General features: G+C 41.0%; 1 protein-coding gene across 2 annotated transcripts in view; it reads right to left on the bottom strand.

Moving 5' to 3' along the window:
• The window catches only part of DDC (dopa decarboxylase), a 216,349-nt gene extending 208,691 nt beyond the window's left edge, over positions 1 to 7,658 (bottom strand). Inside the window, exon 1 of one of the 2 annotated variants that reach the window (XM_056520323.1) lies at positions 7,567 to 7,658. The gene's annotated coding sequence lies outside the window, so the exon portion shown is untranslated. The remainder of the gene's footprint in view (positions 1 to 7,566) is intronic. The other variant, XM_056520319.1, reaches the window with a different exon arrangement.
• Positions 7,659 to 7,872: the final 214 nt, after the last annotated feature.

Here is a 7,872-nt window from a genome sequence, read left to right on the forward strand (position 1 = left end):
TGCCGCAACAGCGTTTTTTTCTGTGAAATAACGCTTTGGCCAGATGTTAGCTGCAAGTCAATAGGGAACTGCAAAATGCCATACCCAGTTTTTTAATTCCTTTTGGTGTTTTTTTGTTTTTTTTGCAATTTTGGGCTCCCTGGCAGTTTTTGAAATACAACCTCATGTTGAGACTTTGGCATTTTTTTCGGGAAAATATTGGTATTTCACTCCCATAGAAGTCTATGGGAGTGAAAAAACTCCACAAAAAAAGCCATGTGAGTTTTCACATTGGCGTTTTTTCTTCTTCTTTTTTTTTTACTTTAGCCATTCAAAAAAAGGGATTGGGGTTTTTTTTAATAAAATTTTGCAGGTTACCAAAAAAACAGAAACAAAGAAAGAGAAAAAAAGTGGCGCACGCCCCTTGTGAAGACAAACTAATTTGAGTATGAGAGATACTGGGACAGAATCACATTCACCAGATTATTTTGCACTAACAGCACAACATCTATATAGATGACACGGGTATGTAGATCACACAGGTAGAACTACAGCCTCGATCTTGCCTGAGTCTAGAGATAGCCACCTGGCATGGTTAGCACAAAAGAAAGGCAAGGGAGTTCTGCCTAGGAACAGTCTAGGTCTAGAAACAGACCCCTTGCCATGTTGCACTAACATTCTGCTCCAGTCCCCAACCCACTTTATCAATCACAATCAATGGCTCTACCCTCTCTCTCTCTCTCTCTGGCTCAATTAAACAATTGGTACATGCCCTCACCATCTTCTGCTTGGACTACTGAAATATCCTCCTCTGTGGCCTTCCAATAAAAACACTTGCTCCCCTCCAATCCATCCTCAACTCTGCTGCTCGAATAATCCACCTCTCACCTTGCTTCTCCTCTACCTGACCCCTGTGCCAATTCCTTCACTGGCTTCCTGTTGCCCAACTAATTCAATTTAAACTGTTCACCATGACATATAAGGCCATCTGCAACCTGTGCCCTCCATACATCTCTGACCTGATCTCCCTATACCGCCTCGCACGTGATCTCCAATCGTCATAAGACATCCGCTCCCCTCTCACTACCCCAGCACATCCGGCTCTCACCATCAAGACCTTCAAAAGCAACCACAAGACCCAATTATTCAAGCAAGCCTACAACCTTCAATAATCCTGCTGTCACTGCACCACCAATGGCTACTTTACCTCCTGTTCACAGATGATTTTTTGTCTCCTTCACCTACTGTGTCCTTCCCCTCTCCTTGTAGATTGTGAGCCCTTGCGGGTAGGGCCCTCTCCTTCTCTATGTCAGTTGGCAAGTTAATCTGTGTAATTCCCAAAGGTCCCATGTTAGTGTTATGATAAAAGTAACAGTACATATGTAAAGTGCCCTGGCACTAAGGGCACTATATAAATAAATAAGAATAATAATTATAAACCTGAATTATAAACCTGAAGGGTCTGTTCCTATACCAGAAACTTGTTTTTCTGTGGGTTAAATAAATGATCTATTTGGATGATAAACGGCTTTATTAATAAATAAGGCTAGTTTTTAGCTGAAACGTGTTGGTTTTATCCATCCTGTTATTAGACTTGTGATTTTGCTTCTGTAATGGCTGTGACTGATTTTATTGGCATTCAGTAAAGGACTACCTCTTATTACTGCAGAAGAGTACCAGCCCATTTATATACAAAGGGGCACTATATAGTGGATCAGGTGACAGAGCACCTACAAGGGGTGAGCTGCTGTACATCTACATTGAGCCACATTTATTATCCCGTTAACTACCTGATGGAACATTGGACTTTATTGGAAGTGCAGAGGAAATCAATAATGCCTGTGATACATGAGAAATTCAGAGTTAACAGAACCGATTGTTGCAAACCAAGTCCACACCTTCATAGCAATGAAATTCCCTAATGGCAGTGACCTTTTTTAGCAGGATAATGCACCATGCCACCCTGACAAAACTTCTTCAGGAATGGTTTAGGGAACATTGTAAAGAGGTATTAACTTGGCCTCCATATTCCCCACATCTCCAATTAAGCATCTGTAGGAAAAAAGGTCTACACTGTAGTCAAAAGAGAACATTGGCTCCCCTGCTCCCTGGCCTCGCACACCGGCCCCGCCTCCCGGCATCCCATCGCTGCTGCCGGTATCCACCTCACACCGGACTGTCCTGCACTTTGGTATGGGGGAGAGCGGTTTGCACGGCGGGGTTCGGGTAGCGGTGTTCGTGTGAATAGAATCTTTGAGCCTTAGTGTAGTACTGCTTTTATATTTTCCAAATATCACTAACTTTCATGCCAGTCTACATATTGCTGAGTGCTCTGTTTCCACTTAAAAGCATGCAAGTAATTTCTGTTCTAAAACAGTGATTGATAACGTGTGTTCTGAAACTCACGCACATAGTAGATCTTTTAGAATATGAATTTAATGACATATAGTTTTATAAGTAGAACCTTCTCAGAAATAAATGTGATGCTTATGAATTAGATCTTTAACACAGAGTTAGATTGTATTAAGTGTTTGATGGTTTGATATATTTTTTTTTTTTACATGTATAGTATTCTTTGCCCATATGGAAATAATAAAAAGCAGTAAAATGGGGCACAGCCTCATCAGACATGTGATAGTAATTATGATTGCAACATCATCCGGTTTAAAATGGAAGACATTTTAGTAATTACACCTACAAATAGATGTATAGCTATCATCTAAAAAATATAAATATTTAATAATATATATGTCTTTGGAATATTGAATTTAAATCATCATTATCTGTATTAATCTCTCATTTCTTCTAGTTTTGTTAAAACTAAATATGAGAGATAAGCTACAGTATGAGTAGTAGTTTAATGGAAAGTTTTACATTAAATATACAGTCCAATCTGCAGGCATCCTCTTATAGAGCAGGAGGAGAATGAAAAATAACTTCAATTGCCACGAGCCAAGACGGCTGGATGGCTGAAGTCTACTTTTGACTAAAACTGCACTGCAGAGTCCGAATTCCTTAATAAAAACCCTATGTCTGGGAATCAAGCGGTGACTGTGGTATGGAGTTGCTATCTGTTACCACTTTTTTTTTGTCCCACATGCTTTCCAACAAAACTGCCATAAATACACAAAAAATCTGCAGCACTATTAACTTCATGTGATTTGCAGTGTTTAAATTTCCAATTTAAGAAATATGCTTTTCTAACACCCTTTTATAGAAAATACAGCTCTTAAATGGGCACTGTCACCAACTTTTTTTTTAGATATGTTGTAGTACTTATTTACTACAACATATCTCTAACATAGTAACATTTTTTTTTTTATTAAAAAAATAATTTACCTTTGAAAACCGGCCACTAGGGGGTCTCCATCCTAGTGGCCGGCTGCAGCCTGGCATGACGGCCGGGCAATCGGTCCGAATTCAGTCAGGCTGCGCTCGCTCCCTGCCTGTCAATCAAACAGGCGGGAGCGAGCGCTGAGAACAGATGCGCGCATTGGCTGCCCTGCTCCCTGGCCTCGCACGCCGGCTCCGCCTCCCGGCATCCCGTCATTGCTGCCGGTATCCACCTCACACCGGACTATCCTGCACTTTGGTATGGGGGATAGCGGGTTGCACGGCGGGGATCGGGTAGCGGTGTTTGTGGTGGGGGGGGCGTTTGGGTTTCGGGTTGCCCCGCGACCATGGAAAGATATTGTTTTTAACACAGGGTGCCTCCAGCTGTTTCACCACTACAACTCCCAGCATGCCCTGACAGCCAATAGATGTCAGGGCAAGCTGGGAGTTGTAGTGGTGAAGCAGCTGGAGGCATCCTGTGTAGGGCAGAAGTGTCGGCCCCAGCAGGCATCAGTGATGTTGCGCCTGCTGGGGAAGTCTGCCTGGTAGTGAGCACACTACCAGGCAGACAAAAAGGCTTTTTTAATATAGTAAACAAAAATTTAAAGGCAGGGAGGGGATTAGGTATAGATGGGCAATAGGCAGGGACAGATTAAAAAAAAGGATGGTGGGAGCTACTCTTTAACCACTTAAGGACCTAGGTCGTATGGATACGCCTTGACTTCCTGGTACTTAAGGACCCAGGGCGTATCCGGTGGGGACCGGACCGGGATGCCTACTGATATCGTTCAGCAGGCATCCCGCGCAAATGCCCAGGGGGGTCATCAGACCCCCCCCCCCGTGTCAGCGATCGCGGCAGATCATTGGTGAATTCATACTAACGATCTGCCGCGATTCAGGTCATACGGGTCACATGTGACCCGCTGACCTGAAGATACAAGGTGATCAGGGGTGTATCACCCACTGTATCTATGGGGAGGTGGCGATTTCATCACCCCCCCAGGAGCGCTGCTATTGGCTGGATCGTCCAGCCAATAGCAGCCGGCGGGGGAGGGGTTAACTGCATCTTCTCAGCCCGTTAGCTGAGTTCAGTCAGCGGGCAAAGCTGCTCGAAGGTGCCAGGGACCCCCCCTGTGAGGATTGGAGCCCCCTCAGGACCGACGATCCCCCATAGAGCAGGGACAGAAAAACCCCCAGGGAAAGGTAGGAAAAAATTGTGTAAAACAGTAAAATAAAAGTAAAAAAAAAAATCCCCCCCCCCCTGACCCCCTAATAGGTCCCCAAGGGTCGGCCTGAGATTTTTTAGCTTGACCCGGGCCCTAGTAGGGGTTCAGGGTGCTGCATTTGGCCCCCCATTTTTTTTTGGCCACAGCTTTTTATTTTTGTTCATATAACGGTGTGTGATTTCTAATCACACACCGTTATATATAGTATACACCAAGCACACACTATTTTGGCTATGCTCTGGGTCATCATTCTGGGAACATAACCTGTTTTATCCTTTTATGTCCCACTGTACTCCTTGTTAGTTATAAGTGTACCCCATATAATGCCCCTTAATGTCCCACTGTTCTGGCTCCATAGGCAGAAGCTCAAGGCCCCTGACTGCCCTCCTGTTCCTCCGTGACCAGTGTGCACCCGGAGATCCGTTTTACGCCCAGATATGAGGTGTCCTTTTTCCAAAGAAATGTATTTACAAATGTAAAATTTTTTTGCTTTTCTGGCAGTAAATGCGACATGCCCCCCCCCCCCCCCATTTCAGCAAAATGAGCAAATGTGACTCCTTCTCTTCTGAGCATTGTAGCGCTCCTGCAGTGCATTTGACGTCCACTTATGGGGTACCTACATACTCAGAAGAGATGGGGTTCCAAATTTTGGGGGGTATTTTCTGCTATTAACCCTTGCAAAAATGTGAAATTTGGGGGGAAACACACATTTTAGTGAAAAAAATATAAATTTTTTTTACATATGCAAAAGTCGTGAAACCCCTGTGGGGTATTAAGGCTCACTTTATTCTTTGTTACGTTCCTCAAGGGGTCTAGTTTCCAAAATAGTATGCCATGTGTTTTTTTTTTTTTTGCTGTTCTGGCACCATAGGGGCTTCTTAAATACGACATGCCCCCCCAGCAAAATTTGCTCTCAAAAAGCCAAATATGACTCCTTCTCTTCTTTAGTTCGCCCGTAGTGCACTTCAGGTCAACTTATGGGGTACCTCCATACTCAGAAGAGATGGGGTTACAAATTTTGGGGGGTATTTTCTGCTATTAACCCTTGCAAAAATGTGAAATTTGGGGGGGAAACACACATTTTAGTGAAAACATTTTTTTATACATATGCAAAAGTCGTAAAACCCCTGTGGGGCATTAAGGCTCACTTTATTCCTTGTTATGTTCCTCAAGGGGTCTAGTTTCCAAAATGGTATGCCATGTGTTTTTTTTTTGTTTTTTTTTTTGCTGTTCTGGCACCATAGGGGCTTCCTAAATGTGACATGCCCCCCAAAAACCATTTCAGAAAAACTCACTCTCCAAAATCCCACTGTCACTCCTTCACTTCTGAGCCCTCTACTGCGCCCGCCGAACACTTGACATACACATATGAGGTATTTCCTTACTTGAGAGAAATTGGGTTACACATTTTAAGAAAATTTCTCTCTTTTTACCCCTTGTAAAAATGCAAAAACTGGGTTTACAAGAACATGTGAGTGTAAAAAATGAAGATTTTGAATTTTCTCCTTCAACTTGTGGCTATTCCTGCGAAACACCAAAAGGGTTAACAAACCTTTTGAATGTCATTTTGAATACTTTGAGGGATGCAGTTTTTTATAATGGTGTCATTTATGGGGTATTTCTAATAAGAAGGCCCCTCAAATCCACTTCTAAACAGAACTGGGCCCTGAAAAAATATGATTTAGAAAATTTTCTGAAAAATTGGAAAATTGCTGCTGAACTTTGAAGCCCTCTGATGTCTTTCAAAAGTAAAAACATGTCAACTTTATGATGCAAACATAAAGTAGACATATTGTAAATGTGAATCAATATTTAATTTATTTGTAATATTAATTTTCCTTATAAGCAGAGAGCTTCAAAGTTAAAAAAAAAATTCAAAATGTTCAATTTTTTCATCAAATTTTGGAATTTTTCACCAAGAAATGATACAAGCATCGACAAAATTTTACCGCTAACATAAAGTAGAATATGTCACGAAAAAACTATCTCGGAATCAGAATGAAAGGTAAAAGCATCCCAGAGTTATTAATGCTTGAAGTGACAGTGGTCAGATGTTAAAAAAAGGGCCGGGTCCTTAAGGTATATTTGGGTTGGGTCCTTAAGGGGTTAATGACATAAAACAATGTGAAAAAAAAAAGGTTTGAACATACATCGAAACTGACAATGAGAACCCACATAGCCATAGTTTTCTCACTTTGAAGGTGTATTGTTTCCTACCTTGTGCAATAGACTGGGGCTATGGAAGTGAAGTATTTTCTTGTAGTACAGACATGAGCAGAGTAATCACAGATACATTTCTATTATCAGTGTCAAATTAAGATGCAACCATACAGCAGTCACACAGCTTTATGTAGGAGACATACATATTTTGAGAGAAGAATTCTACTTTTTATTGTAATTTTGAAGACATAACCAGGTACTGAAGACTGGAGAGCTGCATACATTCAGAAATGAGCTTCATAAGAGATGAGCTTGAAGTAGTTCTGTGACACTAGTCCAGCAGTGTATAATCAACACCATTTTCTACTAACTCCAGCCACAATCAGTGATCACAAGGACCTTATCATAACAAAAATTCCCTTCTGTCTACAATACTGCAGTTAAATCTTTATGATAGGCACAACATACAGTCGAATAAGTTACTTATGACCACAAGGAAATGTATTAGAATAATCCATTAACTTGTTTGTTGTTTTAATAAAATGTTTAAAGAACTATTTAAGCAACTATACACACACACATAAATATATATATATCTATATATATATATATATATATATATATATATATATATATGAGGAATCACATGTAAAAACATACCTATTGTCTATATTTAAAGTAAGCCTCAATATGTTATTTCTACTAAAAACCATATATGATATGGTAAATATTGAGTTCAACCTGTTTTGTCATATAAAAGGTATAGAAGCCATTCAAATGAACAATAAGGATCAGAGCTGCATAATCCCGTTATTTATCGTCTTGGGATTAGGTAGACACAAAGCCTGTAGAGGAGAATGTTACTTACAGTTTACAGTGTAAATCCCCTGGATCTCCAGTAGCTGCACTCTCACATATGATACACTGAACAAGCTGTTCACTCTATATAGTCGGCATATCCACCTCCCTCCGACCAATCACAGAAACTTGCATGTCACTCAACAGTCAGCTGCATCTCTAAAAACAGGAGCAGTCTATTTACATTGCCTATTGTACTGTAGAATCCAAAAGAGATGATTAGAGAACACTCAGAGCTCACAATGAAATGGAAAGGGTATGAAAAGCAACATTCATTACATTCACCTCACAGTCCAATATTCGATAGATGTTCTTT

Source organism: Hyla sarda, chromosome 5, assembly GCF_029499605.1.
Source record: "Hyla sarda isolate aHylSar1 chromosome 5, aHylSar1.hap1, whole genome shotgun sequence".
Classification (NCBI taxonomy): Eukaryota; Metazoa; Chordata; class Amphibia; order Anura; family Hylidae; genus Hyla; species Hyla sarda.